We start from the raw sequence: 17,039 nt of genomic DNA on the forward strand, positions 1-17,039 counted from the left end.
ACAAGAGATTTCCAGATTATACTTCACACATTTTTTTGTAAGAAAAAATTTGGCTGATATTCATTGACTTGTATTAGATTCAGGCAGACAATTAGTGGCTAATTCATTACACACATTTACTGAAACTCAAGTGGAAACAGGCCAATTTCTTCTGGATGCCAAATGATGATGCAGTAGCTAAATTTGCCACACCCAGTCATGATGGGACTTGCATATAATTAACCTTTGTGCCTGTTCCCGTTATAATGCACTGTTATGACTTTGCATGTACAGTGCTGGCTATTTATTACCAGGTATTTTACTGTAACAGCTCTGGAGAATGACAGGCTTAGAGTGTGGGCTGGCTTGGGAGGGATATGGGTTCTGGAAGGGAAAGAGAAAATGGGGGTTAGAAATAACCTGCCAGTTGTAATCTTCAGAACCTTTATATAAACAGACTGGAATGAAAACAAAGTTTTTTATTTGGAAACCTGTAGCATATCCAATCATAACATTCCATGCTGAGCTACATGCACAGTTTTAGAAAGACACTCCAGTGTAGTAGATCAGGCCTACAACTCTATTCACTGCTTGCTTTGTGTACAGTTTTACGTCAGTCTGCTTGAAAGTATATTTTTACCCTGCAGCCATAAAGGAGGTTAAGGGAGTAGGCGCGCTCTGCGTGTGTGTATAATAGCTGGGATAACAGCAATAAATTGGAATAGCAGTGCTCATGTTTAAATCTGAATGATAGGTATCTGTTTCTGATAAAGAGTAAAGGGATCCAATTCATGCTTTTATTCATCTCTAAAATAGTACTTTTAAAAGTCAGCAGTACACCGAGTTTCAATTATGTCGACTATAAAATAACTATGTTTAAAATCATATCAAGATTCTGCCTTCAATAGAAAAGACATTTAGAGTTAAAACTGATGCTATGCTTTAACTCAGTTGTTGTCCCTAGGCTCTGCAGTTTCTACAGAGTTCAGTGCTATGGGGTACCAGAGCATTTAACTCCCACAGAGCTCAGCACTCTGCAGGATCAGACCACACAATGCTCATACAATAAAATATTGCATACTATATAAGATTGGTGGGCAGCACAATTAGCAAAATTCTCTAACCTCCATTCCCCCATCTCCAGCCAATCGTAGCTTGTAGACTGGGAAATAGATTTCATCTAATTTGGGAAGGGAGGGGAAAAACCACAGTAACATTAGTAAGCCTTCTTGTGGATCACCTAAAAAGTTCACTTCCCATGGATCTTAGCTCCAGATCATGCAGATTGTTCTTTAAGGAGAGATCTCTGTGTCCATGAGTTCACAGTTCATTTGGGTCAATTTCATGATCATAGAATTTTTTTTAAATAATAAATTTCATTATTTCAGCTATTTAAATCTGAAATGGCCTAGTGTTGTAATTGTAGGGTTCATGACCCAACAAGGAGTTGTGGAGTGATCACCAGGTTATTGTGTTTGTAGAGGGGCGGGGGATTGTGATACTGCTACTCTTCTGTCTGCTGCTGCTGCTGGTGGTGTTTGTTCTGCCTTCAGAGCTGGAGACAGGTAGCTGTTGGCAGGGAGCCCAGCTGTGAAGGCAGGGACACTGCCAGCAGCCACACACATGTAAGGATGGCATGGGATGGTATTGCTACCCTTACATCTGTGCTGCTGCTGGTGTGTTGCCTTCATAGCTAGGCACTTGGTCAGCAGCTGCCATTCTCTAGCCATCAAGCTCTGAAGGCAGGGCAGAAGTAAGCAATACCGTGTGACGTTACTAAAATAACCTTGCAACCCCTCTGCTGCTTCGTTTTAGGTGAGGACTCCCAGCTTGAGAAATGCTGGCCTCCCCAGTGAGCTCTGATCTTGTGTGCATCTACCTTACACTTTACATTGAGTAGTACGTACATAGTATATGGCAAAAGGAGAACAGATTTCACAGTCTGAGATGCTGTTGATGACTGTCAATTTGGTGGCACCCTATCCATGGGTGCTACCAAACGAGGACCACTACGGACTGCAGTAGGGCTCTGTGGTGGGATACAACCACAAGGAACCATTGTAGGATTGGCCTTCACAGAGACCAAATAGCGCAGTATAGTTTGGAGGGACTGCTCAGCTCCTCTGGTGGGTTTTCATGAAATGTAGGCATCAAACCAGTTTTGGTAAAATCTCAAAACATCTGGTTATCTCCCTCAGGGAGCTAAGTGTAACCTTGGGTGGGCTAGACTTCACTGCCCTTCTCCAGTGTCTAAAACACCCACTCCCACAGCAGTACTGGAGACCCAGAGTTGAGTCAGTAAGGAATTTCAGCAAGGATTGTCCAGCGTCAGCCTCCCTACGTTCAAGTTCCAAAAGAAATTAAAGAAACAAATTTAATTAAATAACTTCATAAACCTTATGAAGAAATACATAATCTAATTGTTACAACAGAACACAGCTATTTTATAACCCACAGATAATGTTCATAGTTACAGTAAACACAAGTAAAGAGAAAATTAAAATTAAAATTTGAACAGTTCAGTCCACACAAACACAGAAAGAAAAGACCGAGAGGTCCCAAAAGCTTAGATTTAGTTCACCAAAATCTCAGTTTGTGCCTCTGATCATTAAATCTGCACCATATGCTGAGTCTGAATGATCTCTCCACTTGCTTGTAGGGAATCCTCAGTTGGAGTCCAGGCAGACTCTTTCTCTGCTATGGTCACTGCTAGAAAGTCAGCTCTCTGATTAACTAGTCAGTTAGTTCACAAGTGAACAGGCTTAAAGAAAACCCTGTTACAAGAAAATACAAAAACTAAGAATAACAAAATAGAAATGACTCTTTCCTCATTGCTACATTTACAGAGAAGCTGAAGAGTCACACTGAGAAAGTGAACTAGAACAGTTTGGCTAAAATCAAAACAGCATTTACAGCAGACAATTAACAACAATTAACACAGAAGTTCTCCTAGCTCTAAGTAGCATTGCCTCTGATCCCTGCTAGAGGGTTAACAACATCACTACCTGCTGCAAAGTGCTGTAGAGTGAGGAACAGCAGCCAGTTCTCTTCTACTGGCTTAGCTTCCTCCAGCTCACACAGGCCTTAGAAAAGCATCTGCCCTGCCTGCTTGCTCATGGAGTCTGACCCAAAACTACAGGACCCAATTCCAGAAGCTGCTGGGTGGAGTGCTGAATCTGTCCAGCAACAGAAACTCAACTCACTCCTACCTTTCCCTCAGGAGTCTCTTAAAGAGATAACTCCCTATTAAGTGCATGGGTTTCATTAGCAGCCTAAGATCCATGCTTCTTTCACAGGAGGGGAAGTAAGGAGTGGTGCTGATGGTTGATTTTCAGAATGGGTGGGAGAATAAGGGAGCTGAGGTTACTGTTATTTCTTGCCGTTGAGTCACTGTCCTTTTAAGAAGAAAGGGCTACGGCATTGTTTCTTAAACTTTTTAAGACAGAGGAACACCAGATCAATAATTTTTTTATGAGGAACACCAAAAAGAGGCCTGGGAAAAGTTATTGAGCAAAAAACAAAAATAGGGTCTGGGAGAAAGTTATTGAGCTACAGACACACACGTCGCCTGCCCCTTTAAGGGTGGCCATTTTTAACTCTGTTGTTCTTCGCAGACATGGAACACAGTTTAAGAAACACTAGGCTACAGGGAGCCCCGAGCTGGAGACCTCTTGCTTGTACAGATGAGGAGGGGCAGTGAGCAGAGAGTGCAGCTGCCTGGGTAGAGGGAAGAACTGAAGGCCCAGGTCTTCCCTTATGTATGGGAGCACCCAAAGGTGAGGGGCATTGCAGTATTTGTTGGTTTTAGGGCTGAGTTGGAGCCATTGAGTTTTGTTACCCATGCATGTGGCTGGCTCATTTCTGTCATTCCCTCAGTTGCATAACCCCAAAGTGTCCAGTTGTGATTATAATCAGAAATGCTGAAACTTTAGCTTATGTTGCATGTGGGCTGTGCAGGCCTTTGGGAGTGATGTTAGGGAAAAAATGTTTTCTAGAAAAACAGTTGACAGACAATCAATGTAATTACAGGAAAAGTAATGCTCCCATTTTTGTGTAATTGTGTTTTTACAATAGGATTTCTTAGAAAAATTGATGTTTGCTATTCATTTTGATAAATGACTTGCCTAACCCATACAGTCTGGGAGATTTGATTTTCCTTTTTTTTTTCTTTTGGCTCACATACTTCGTTTGAAGTTGAAATGCATTAATAAATGTCATTGGGTTATAATTGTCTGGTGGTAAACTAGATCCATTTTATTGAGCAGAAGAAATAAAAAATTGACACTTGAATGTGAAAGTTCCCATTCCAGGGTGGTGGTGGTGGTTTTGTTTTTTTAAGGTACTCTTTCATTGTTAGTTTGAAAGGCAGCTGAAAATAAGACCTCAGTAATGTCACCTGCAATGAGTCAATAGTAGCTAACTATGTAGTGATAGACACCTGTTCTAAGAAACACCATAGTGTAGAACAGTTGCTTTCTTCTCACAAATAAATGTCCTGATACCAGAGGTTGCAAACTTGTAAGACAGAAGGAAGTTTGCATGAATATTTGGGTAGAAAGAACTAAAACAACTTCCTGGGATCTTGCAGAAATTGGAGGTTATCAGGAGTTGTATGAAATATCTGAGAGCCTGAGACCTATTATATGATCTTAGAGTCATCGCTGCAGAATTTAACTTGCTTTTCCTCTGCAGTTTTATCACTTAGCGCCTGTGGACTACATTTCAAAATAAGTATATTTCTTTTTTCTTTAATCCTTAATCTAAAAACATCCACCCATATATATGCAATGGAATGCTAGGGGCAAAAGCAGCATTTAAAACAAAGCAATCCATTTCCAGGATTTTAGAAGGTCTCTGTTAATTTAAAGTATCTAAAAGAAACCCTAAATACAGAGACCAGTAGGCTTTCTTTGGTGGAAAAAAAAATAGTTCTCCATGTTAGCGCCATACCACTTCTAAATTCCGTTTCTCCCCCTTTGCTCCTCACCCCCCATTTTTTTTCTCCAGGGACACTCTGTGTGTTCATTACTAAACAAATTACTCCATTGCCAACACAATTCTTGAGTCACATTCACTGAAGAGAGGTTTATTATTTCTTCTCGGATATGGTACTTAAACTAATAGTGGGTATAATAAATGTACCTAAACAGATGCACTGTTGCAATACAGCAGTTATTAAAAATCACAGTTATGTATGCTATAGTTGTTTAAAATATGAAAATGTAATTTAAGGCATGATTCAGGACAAAATGCAAAAATCAGCTCCCTGTAGGGTTGAGCCAAGTGTCATAAAAGCTGGATGTATGTTCATCTGAACTGGGTCCTGTATGTGTACATTTTAATATTAATATTTTCAGCAGCCACAATCTTGACTGCTATAGCTATGTGTCAGCAAAAGAAATATTAAATGTAATGAAATGTTAAGTTGCTTCGCTTTTCTGGGAGAGGAGAAGTAAAAATAAAGCAATTTGAGTGGTTGTTAATAGGCTGCATATTTTAGGCTGCTATTAAAAGCTGACTTTTATGAAATAATACTCATTTGTGTTGAGACAGAACTCATGCAAATTAAACATACAGAAGTATTATGGATCAAAAACATGAAATTGTCCCTTAATAAACCACAAATATCCATCTGTAATTTCTGTTGTGGCATTTCAGTGCTCTAGCTGTTCAGCCCATGGGGCTCCTCCACCTAGCCCCCATGCTGAGGCTGGGGCTGTTCTGGTTCTGCTGGCTCCCAGCCCCTGTGCTGGGGCTGGGCCTACTGCCATCTCCCTGCCCTTGCGAAGAAAACAGAATCCTCAACTTCCAGCCTCTGCCCTAAGGTTGGGGTTCCTGGCTTCCAGCCATCAGCTGTGCAGAGCTGGCTGCCCTGACTGGAGTTCACGTCCCTAGTATGTATATGTAATATATTTTCCCCCTTGTTTTTAACTTGGGACCAAACCCTGCGGGCTTAATTCTGACAGAACTCCCATTCATCCTAGTGTCTCCTCGATGATCATTTTACCTGATGGTAAAATTTTCCACATAATCCACCTGGAAATCTGAATCTCATTCTCAAACATGATGAAAGCATTTAAAAGAAGCGAAACAGAGGCTATTTAATGCCTAAGTCACTCTGAATACTTATCACTTGTGAACAAAAAAGTGTTATAGAATAAATGACTTTTCTCAAGTCCAGTAGTTTATTCTCTGAAAAGGAAGTGATTTGGCATCTAGCTCAAAACTCCCTTGTGCTCTTGGGTTCCAGTTTCTGAAGTTCATGTCTTACAGCTTACCCATTGGCATAGCACATATAGTGCTTCATACATTAGCTAAGCAAAAGAAAGGTCTTTCCTCAGTCTTATTTAGTACATTATCCTGTTTTCTGATTTCACTGACACAATTTTGAGACATGGTCTCTCTCTCATCCAAAAGCTTACACTGGGAATGCTTTTAAGTACTTTTAGTTAGCATGGCAGGCAGTACGACAGCTTTTGGTATAGGTTGGAGGTGGGGTGGGAGAACTGTTATTCTAAGTTAAAGCAACTGGATTATTTTTCAGGGCTTTAGTTATCAATTTCTATCCACAAATTCTATTTTTTTTAATTTCAATTAGTAAAGGAATTTGTTAGAATTTGACCTCTGAGTCACCCACTTGCTTGAAATACCATGTAATCAGTTACATGGAGGCCTACAGATAAACGTCAGATCTTTTTGTCAGTATTTATTTAATTGGGAAGCGTGATGCTTATTGGAGCATTTGACATGTGAGGTGAAAGATGTCAACTTTGGTACTGCTGTGACCTTTGGTATTTTCATTAGGTCCCCAAGGGCCCTTACATTGTAATAAATGCTCTAAGAGAAGCAAGACATTCATTCCTGTAAGGCGGGTATTCATAGCCGTTTAAAGCAGAGATCATTTAAAGGGCACCTGCAGCTGAAGACACAAATGCTGTACATCTCAATAAGCTAGGTTGTTCTGTTAGAAAAAATTAATTCTATAAGATTTGAAGGCATTATTTTATTCCTAGTGATAGGAATAATTAAGAGACTAAACCCATGCATGAGGTAAAAGGGTTTTCACTTCTTGTTGGTTGTGAGCTTTTAATTTTCTTTCTTCTTTTTACTCATTGATTGCGAGCATGTTAAGAAAAATAGAGGGAATTGAGGCTTGTTGACTTAATGGGAGTGGGGTGGGAGACGAGTGTTGGAGGCAAATGTTTTGATAGTTATAAAATATGATGTAAAAGGTAGAGTGAAAGTGTAACTGTTTACATGGTTGAACGATGGTCCTGAGCTCATCGGTGAACATGCACGGTTACACAAAGCCCCTGCCCCTGCGCTGCTGCCTCTGTATCAGATGCAGGAGTACAGGGATGAAGCAAGCAGTATAGCTCCTCCCCCCATGTATAACTATGTAATCGCTAAACATTTCAGCAGTTGTATATTTACTTTAATAAATGCATTTTTACCCTAGAAAAAAACCAGGTGATTATTGAGCTTGTTGTGTGACAAGGAGCTGAGGTAATGTTGTGTCAGAAAGAGGAAGCTGGTTCTTGGATCACACCAGCCTTCACTCCATCACTGTTGTGCAAGCCTGAAATTAAATGTATTGCATTACTTGAAATTAAACACAGTTAATCTTTTCTATTTGCTGCTGCTGTTTTATTTAATCCAGATGAAAGAGTATTGAAGAAAAAATCCAAGTGTACTCTTACATGCTGCCAAATCTTGAGTACCTCTTGTGAGGTAGTAAGCATCTGCAAATGCCCTTGAAGTTCATAGACTTGAAATCAGTTAGTGCCTTGTAGGATTGGGTCATAAATAATTATATTAAATTTGGACTGTAAAAGTCAGGTACGTGGTTTCAGGTACACAGACAACAATTTGTACAAGTACTCACATACTGTATATTTTCACATTGCTAACTTTCTATTTGAGCACTCTCAGAAGGGTAGCTGTGTCTGGATCTGCAAATATAACAAGGAGTCCTGTAGTACTTTTAAAGATCTAACAGATTTATTTGGGTATAAGCTTTTGTGTGTAAAAAACACATAATCAGATATTTGAGGACAGAGTCCTAAAAGATTGCTCGCAAAATGGTCTTTTGTAAAATGAATAATGAAAGGATTGTATTGTTTCTTACTAGGATCTTCCAGGTTATTCAGAATTTTATGTATTTCACTTTTCACAAAACAAAACTACATAATATCAAATAATGGGGAAAATAATAGTGACTGGTCTGTGGCATGTAAATGACCATTGGACACTTCCGATTTTTAACTTTAAATATTTGTATTTTTTCATTATATTAAATGTTCCATAATGTTTTCTTTTCATATAAAAACCACCTGCCTTCATATTTCACCAAATGTGGCAGCTTTTGCAATGGGAACCATTTGTATTGTTGTGAACATCATAATCAATGCATGTAAAGTGATAAATTTTGTTAAATCAGCATTTATGTGTATGCTCAGCAGGAGGAGCATATATCCTTATACACAAAACAGTATGAATTATAAACTGGGAGATCCTTCATCTACTAGGGAATTCTTAAACATTTCACTCAAAAGATAGAGTTAAACTACTTCTTTGTATCTTGAAACATGACTACAAGGTGCAAATAATCCAGATTTTCAACATGTTTACTGAATTCTGTAGTATCCTTTTTATAATATATAATTAAAACTACCTTTTAGTTTTGGAAACTGGTCAAGGAGAATATTAATATCAGTGAACATATAATATAAATTCTATAATTCTTTAATGTGTTTTACCCTAGAAGTGCAAAATCAAATGGTATTTTGAAACAGGCACACTAAGTAGATATTCTTTACTACCAACATGTTTTTATGTGCATATTACTCCAAATGGAAAGCGTCAAGTCAAATTTTCCATGAAAGCTAAATTTGGTAAAACCAAGTGCTGCTTCTTAAGTAGATTGATATAACACAGAGAATCTTGGAAGACCCAAAGGATCGTTCTAAGAGCTTCTTTTTCAGGGATGGGTTTGAAGCATGGGAGATAGCACTTTTAATAATATGGATTTTGGGGATCTGTGGGCTTCTCATAGATAAAGTGTATACTATCGATGGGAATGTTGCTGAGATGAGGTAACTGTGTACCATCATGATTGTGTTTTCTATGTAGTTTCCTATGTAGTTCAGCCTTGTTCTGTGTTTTTTATAGAGCTATAAAAATCACATTGGCATGTTTGGTGTGCTGCTGATTTGCTTCTGGCCCTTAATCAGGTTGATTCTCCTCTGGCAGAGCAATATTTACCTCCTGTGTACAATGCTTTGATACGGGGCTGGGCTAAAGTGTTGTGATTATTCATGGCTAGAGTTTATTTCACTTGTGGGGACTTTTCATACAGGAATTTTTGAAGTTTGCTTATTAAGAAACAAATTGATAGATATTCCATTATGAACAGCTCCGAAGACTTGCATGGGAATCTATATAAAATAATAGTAGGCAGTAATTAATTCATGAAGTGAAGAATAGTCTATTCAAGTCTAGAGAACAGGAATGCAGAAAGTAATTTTACACAAGTAGAAGTCTGGCCAAAGAATCGGGACTAGCCCACGTACTCTTGTGAAGTGTGCTGCATCATATTTAATGGCCACACATGGTCTATGTCCTCGGTTTCATGTCTGATCTAAAAGACAGTACTATGGTTTGGACCACGAAGCAAAGGCAACATGTTGAGTGCTGAGTAAAGACCATGCTAATACTAGAAAACCTGGAAGGTGGATGGAGGTAGTGGCAAATCACCCAAGGAAATGACATATCTCCTGAAAAAAAAATACTTTGGGGTTAATAGATTTGTTCAGCTCTGATATATCACATGGCAACCAGTCTTATTGGGGTTTATGTGGGCACCAGAGGAAATGGAAGAGATTTAATTTGCAGGATATAGATCCCATGCAAAATGCAGCATCAGCAATACTGCAGAATACACAGTATTTTTGGAAGCACCCATGTACTATTAATGCTATCAGGTAGTGGCAAGTGTTTTAGTCTTATTCTGAATATGTTTTGCTATTGCATGAGAGAGGAGAAAATGTCCAACTCCTAATGCAGGTGGTAGTTCTGTGGAAGCAATGCAACAAAGAGATCTCCTTTTTTCTGACAGTAGCACACAGGAATACTCACTCTAACCTACAAAAACTGAGCACAGCCTAGCCTACCCACACTAGAGTGATTCCAGCTAATGCAGGTCACATCATGAACAAAGCAAAGCACAGGCTTTAACAAGCATACTCTATTCATTAGCCCTCTCTGAAATCTAGGGCTGCACTGTCATTACAGTCAGTCCCCGGGTTACGTACAAGATAGGGACTATAGGTTTGTTCTTAAGTTGAATTTGTATGTAAGTTGGAACTGGTTCCAGATTCAGCTGCTGCCACTGAAACAGACCAGGGGCTGACTACAGGAAGCCAGAGGCAGAGTTGCTCTGCCCCCAGCTTCCTGGAATCAGCCTGATCAGTTTCAACAGCTGCTGAATCTGGTATTCATCCAGATGTTAAGCAGCAGCTATGAATGTTAATTAGTGAATCAAGAGTCGTCCCCCCCGGAATATGATCAGTTTTCAATATAAAAATCTAAATTCAGTGGTGACTAAATAGTGGTGTACAGATAAATAGTACACTGATTGCAGAATAGTCATAAATTAGGTGGCAAAGTTGTACCAGAATGTACAAGTGAGGGTAGCTTGTAAATTGTTAATGCAGAAGAGAGGCATGCAGACATTTACAGAAGGTCACAACATGTAAAATGGGCATCCTTCCCCTGTCCCTCAGCTTACAGCTCCCAGAGTAAATTCAGCTCTTATATAATTGACTACATTGTTTAGATGATGGCTAATTCCATTAAGAATTCAAAATTAGTTTGTTAAACTATTATCTCTAAACTGACTAAAGAGTGCTTTTTCCTACAGTCTGATGAACACCATTTTTTCACCACTGAATTTGATCCACTAATTGTAATATACAAATAATTTTAACCTCTTCAACTCAATAATTTGTTTTAAAAAACAAGTGCAAAACATTGCAAAAATATTAGTAGGCTTTATACAATTTTCATTATCTGACTCCATATGACAGCATTGAATGCATATTTGGAGTTTGGAATGAATATGGTAGCTTGTTGCAAAGTCTGATTTTGTCAGATTTATTCCTCTATGCTTCTGTCAGCCTCCAAATTTCTCTATGCACCTTATGGAAGTTAGCAAATATTTTGGCAGTACTTCTTGGGGATGAACAAGTTTTGCTTTTGGCTTTGTTTTCACTACAGAGTTAAGTTATCACTCAAGCAAAATCATCTCAAGTGAACTGAGCGAAAGTGAAAACAGCATCACTGCAAAATAATATTTGAGCTGCACGGACTGATTGTGTTTATAGCAGATGAGTTGTGCTAATTCAAGCATTAGCCTCTCCCATGTGTGATGGGCCAGACAACTTGAATTCAAATTTCCACCACACTCTAGAGTTTTTGAGTGCTGATGGATCTCATGTTAATTCTGCAATGAAGACAAGCCCTTAGTCTTTTTATTGAGCGCTCCTTTTTTGTCAGAGGTTATGAGTTCATTTTCCTTCTTCCCAAAAAGAGACCTTCCAGAAGAACCCCAAAATGATAGATAGCAAATCTATATACCTCTTAGTAAACATAATGGTTGGTGAGGGGTATATGAGTGTCATCAGAAATCAAATGGGAAATGCTATATTTGCAAAATGCCATTTTGCCTTCCAGCACCATAACTTGTGAATCCTGTGTTGCTTGGCATGAAATTTGCTTGGTGTCAGCCCCTCCCTGGGTTTTCTAAGGCTTGGTCTACACTGGGGGATAATTTCAAATTAAGGTACGTAACTCTAGCTATGAAAATGGCGTAGCTGAAGTCAAAGTATCCTAAATCAAATTTTGGCACACTGTGGGAGGTCTATGGGAGCGCACTCTACCTTTGACTTCTCTTATTTCTCTTAGGAGCAGGATTACCGGAGCTAGCGGGAGTGCCCTCTCAGTTTGAATTAGTGTCTCTTCACTAGACCCATTAATTTGAACCTCAGAATTTCAAAGCTACAGTCTTCTCTGTAGTGTAGACATGGCCTAGGGGAGTCTTTGAAGTAGGGTATGTTAGCATATAAACTCTAGACTTCTTCGTTTGTATTCACATCAGGCTATAGAACTTTTCTTCAGGTGTCCCATCTTAAGAAACAAATTGATCTCTGTCTTGTTTAAATCTACAACCTGGCCTGGAAAATATCCTTCACTCTCATAGGCCTCACCTACAGACAACCCCCTAATCTGAAACAGATTCTTCCTAGCAACCATGCATTACATCTCAAACATACTCACCCAGGAACCTACCCCTGCAATAAACTCCATTGCCAACCCTGTCCACACATCTGTACAAGCAACATCATCATAGGACCTAACCACATATGCCACTATGTTAGAGGCTCATACAACTGCACATCTTCTAATGTGATATATGCCATCAAGTACCAGCAGTGCCCCTCTGCCATGTATATTGGCCATACTGGACAGTCTCTGCAACAGGATTAATGTGGACAAATCAGATATTTAAAATAGTAACATAGAAACCTGTAGGGGACCATGTTAACTTGCCTGGACATCCACTGATGGATCTAAAAGTGGACATTCTCTTACAAAATAATTTCAGGAACCAACTAGAGAGAGAAACTGCAGAACTGTCCTTCATATGCAAATTTGACACATTTCGCCAAGGACTGAACAAAGACTTTTCTTGGGCCATTATATTCAACTCTCAAATGACATAAACTAAGTATCAGACACTTGCAGTCATTCTATTAGCCTCATTTAGCACAGACACTGACAAGTTTTTTTCTTTCCCCTCTTCCCTCTTTCTCTGCTTTATATTTCACCCTCTGTGCCTCTTGCTCCCTATCTGTCATCTGAAGAAGTGGGTTGTGTCCACGAAAGCTCATGATACGATCTATATTTTTTGTTAATCTCTAAGGGTACATCTACACTTGCCCCCTACTTCGAAGTAGGGAAGCAAATGAAGCATACCAAAGTTGCAAATCAAGCATGGGATTTAAATATCCCGTGCTTGATTAGCATATTCGTGGCCAGTCGCCATTTTAAAATGCCAGTCGCCTGATGTAACTTGCCACGTGTAGATGCGGTAGTCCAATTTAAATCCCTTCCCTCGAAATAACTGGTACTCCTCATGAGGCATTTAAATCGGACTACTGCTTCTACATGCGGCAAGTTACATTGGGTGACCGGCATTTTAAAATGGTGACCGGTTGCAAATATGCTAATCAAGCGCGGGATATTTAAATCCCGCACTTGATTTTCAACTTTGGTATGCTTCATTTGCCTCCCTACTTCGAAGTAGGAGGCAAGTGTAGACGTACCCTAAGATTCTACAGGACCAGTTGTTTTTTAAGCTTTTTTTCTCACGACAGTAACTACTGTATTGTGTACTAATAAATACACCTCCTTTTGGGGGCCATGGAATTATCTTGCTAATTTCTTTTCCCAAAAGTAGGAAATTCAGATGTTCCTTCAAGATATAGGCAAGCTCAGTCAGATTATAGGAATTCTTTATTTACATGTTAATGATTCTGTTTCCCTGGAAGTTTGGCTCTGTGCCCCTGAAATGATAGGCACTAGATCAGGAGAGGGCAAGATGGGATCTGCGGGATGGATGCAGCCCACCAAACCATTTGATCTGGCCTGCGGCTGCCCTGCCACTCCCCTGCCCCGAGGCCAATCAAGTCTCTTCCTGTTGTCATGGGTGTGACACACCACAGGGAACCATCAGTGAGAGCTTTTGTGAGCTCCCCTGTCCCCAGGCCCTAATAGGCCTGGGGAGCTCCGTTAGGCTTGCATGGCACCTAGAGAGAACTGCCAGCTGTTCAAAACAACTAGTGGTTCTCTAGATGCTGCATGACTCTGGCAGGGTTCAGGCGGGGCGGGCAGAAGACTTCATGTACTCCCCCACCCCCAGGCCACTCATTGTCTGGAGGTGGTGGAGCCCATAAAGTCTCCCGTCCCGCCAGGGTGGGCTCCACCTTGACGGATCAGACTCCTTCTTCCCAAGGCCCTGCCCCTTCTGGGGCAGCCTGAGACCACTTCCACAATTTGTGAAATGGACCCACTTCAAAAATTATGGCCCACCCCTTCACTAGATCAATCATCACCTTAAAATTAGTGATGGTTTTAAAACTAATTCCAGAACCACAACCACGATAATTATTGATGGACGTTATCCAATAAGTCATGTCTTCCTATAAAGCCGAACCACTTATAGATAGAACTCTGTAGATCTGTGGATATCTGCTTTATATCCACAGATATCCACCTCCGTGGATGTGGATCCACGGCTCATTTCTGCAGATATGGATGCAGATACAATTTTTTTTTCTAGAATCTGTAAATGGATATAAATATCTGCTTTATATCCATTGGGTATCCATGGGGATCAGGATTTGGCCTACAGTGTAATATAGTATATTCTACCTTAATTGGGTAATCTCACATTGTTTCAGTATAACTTGTAAATTGCAGTTCTATTAACTCTATTAATTGGAGTTAATTTAGGACTTAGAGTAATGTGGCTTTATGGTGAATTTCAGTGAATTAGAGCAGTAGAGGATGCTATTTACTTTTTACTGTAAAATTGCAGACTTTTTTTTGTCAATAGGGAAAAGGGCCCTTTTAGAAGAATCTGTTCCCCCAGCTGCAAATATAAACTGTCTATTCTGACATAAAGAAGTGATTATAATTTTATAAAAGCACGCGTTTTGTTTCTGTGTGTAAAGGCAATTTTTGTTTCTCTGTGTTAGAAAACTAAGGGATCCATCAGGATTGACACACAATGAGCAAAGGCGTGTATTAACTTCAGTGGATCCATTTTTTTCTGGTTTTGAATCAGGTGATTCCTTCGTAACCATGTTCTTTCTTTTCTTTTTTAAAGTAGGGATGAGTATATTTACTGTGTATAGATACTAAAATTACTTTCAAGTACTGCTTTCTGGTGTTCCAGGTTTTGATGATATTTTCAATATAAAGAAATGATCTAGTACTAAAGTGGCAAAACTTGTGTTTCTCTTAATATTCACTATGTCTTAATTATTTGTTATGCAACCATAAAAATTGGAGCTGGGAATGCACAGTTTAGCCATTTCATTCCCATTTATGCTTTCAAGCAGGGATTGTATCTTCTCTAGTGTTCTGAAATTACCTCCAAGACTGTAGGTGCTATTGCACTGTTAATAATAATTAATTAAAAAGTTGCAAAGCTTTTGCTTATGAAAAAAAGGTGCTTACATTAGAAAGTAATGGAAACAAAAACTGCAAATGTATTCAAATCCATTGTCTGGTATGGATTTGCTTATTGTTAATTATGAAAAGTATTTTACTGAGAGGATTTTGAAGTTGAATATGTAGGTGCTGTCAGTGCTTCCCGATTAGGTTTGTTGGGTCTCACTTGCCCATAATCTAGGAAATTCATTCTAGACTAATCTCTTACTGATTCACTTTATGCCACTGCTCCATGTACCTGCTGCTGCCTTGCTAGCCTGTTGTATTTCTAGTAGCAATGCCCCTTCAGTACTTGACAGAGGCCTTTTGAGAATACATACTTGAAAAGGGAAAGGAGCAGCCGAGAAGAAGAGATAGTGGTGATGTTATCTTTTAAACCTTTATACTTAGGTTGCCTTCCCAGCTTCAGGGGAAGGAATGGGTGGGGAAGGGAAGAATTCCTCAAACGAGAAGTTATAGATGCCATTTGTTTGAGTTGTGACTGCTTACGTTTTATATCTTTGACTGAATGTGGCAGTACACAAAATGGTTTGACTTGTTTTTGAGTTCCTCACAATTCTGTTTTCTTGGGTTGTTTTTATATGTTGTTAGCAAACTGTGTTACACATACTACTGGCATTAGAGGCTTCTCAAACTTTTTGTCCCAGTAGACATCCACTGTTTCTATTAAAGAGTTTTATGGGATTTTCCAGACATATCTTATACAGCTTACCATATTGGTTCTTACAGATGGCTTTGAATACAATGCCAGGGCCCTCCAATAACAGATTTATGGGCTCCCTGCAGTCTCTGAACCTCCTGGTTGGGTAGTCCTTCTCTAGTGGTGTCTGAGTGAGGGATTTTCCAATTAAAATTATGAATTTTTTTTTTGCCTGGTTAAATTAAACATAACCTACTTGTTGAATAAAATATGAACCATTGCAGAGCTTCATACATTCTTGTTCTAAATACACATACAAAGAAGAACTGGGAATAATCTGATGCTAATATCTGAAATTTATCTGCACCTTACTGTTTAAAAAGGAAGTTTTTGCCTGAATAAAGATTTATAGATTTGGCCCTTAAAACTAAAACCCAAGTACTGCTTCACTGAGGAGAAGGTCTGTTTGCTTCCCAGTTCTTTGGGTATATTATTATTCCTGAAGTAGATAACATTTCAGGCACCCAAATATTTTGTAATGTCATCCCACAGATTCAAGATAACTCATCTGTGTCCCTGAACATTCAGTTCTGAAATAGTGTGTTCAGAACACTTCATTATGTTTAAAAAGCTGAAGTAATAACAACAAAGCTACGTAGCAGAACATGAGTAAAAAGGAGCCTTCTCTTCACCTCCCACTTTTTGTATGAACCCTAGAGTTATGGCTTTTGGTACTGGTAAAGCTACTTTTTAGGGGTTGGGAAAAGGATATTTTGGAGATGGAAAGATAACTGACAGCCTTAGTGCGGGAATCAATAGGCAGACCATGGATCAAATCTGGACTGCTAGACACTTTTGAATGGATCCCAAAATCTTTTTATTTACTTGTTGTAATCATCATTGTTATTATTTTTAGTATTTTCTCTGGATTCTAGAACTTGACTACCCCTGTGCCAAGCAATTTGAACTAGGGATATAAAATCATGATTAATTAGTTAACTGGTTAAACATTAGGTTAACCTAACATTTAACTGGTTAACCGACTAAGTGGGTTTCCAGGTTGGGACTACTCTAGCCCATCTGGAGTGACCCCCAGCCTGCAGGGCTCCCACTCCCAGCTCTG

At 39.3% G+C, this 17,039-nt stretch overlaps 1 protein-coding gene across 11 annotated transcripts in view; it reads left to right on the top strand.

Annotated features, from left to right (window-relative positions):
- BMPR1B (bone morphogenetic protein receptor type 1B) overlaps window positions 1-17,039 on the top strand; it is a 359,692-nt gene that overhangs the window by 97,982 nt on the left and 244,671 nt on the right. The window contains exon 1 of one of the 11 annotated variants that reach the window (XM_014576312.3): window positions 3,399-3,755. The exons of the other annotated variants lie outside the window; for them this stretch is intronic. The gene's annotated coding sequence lies outside the window, so the exon portion shown is untranslated. Of the gene's footprint in view, window positions 1-3,398; window positions 3,756-17,039 lie in introns of those variants that run through there. 11 annotated transcript variants of the gene reach the window in all.

The sequence above is a fragment of the Pelodiscus sinensis genome, chromosome 5, assembly GCF_049634645.1.
Source record: "Pelodiscus sinensis isolate JC-2024 chromosome 5, ASM4963464v1, whole genome shotgun sequence".
NCBI classification, from domain to species: Eukaryota; Metazoa; Chordata; order Testudines; family Trionychidae; genus Pelodiscus; species Pelodiscus sinensis.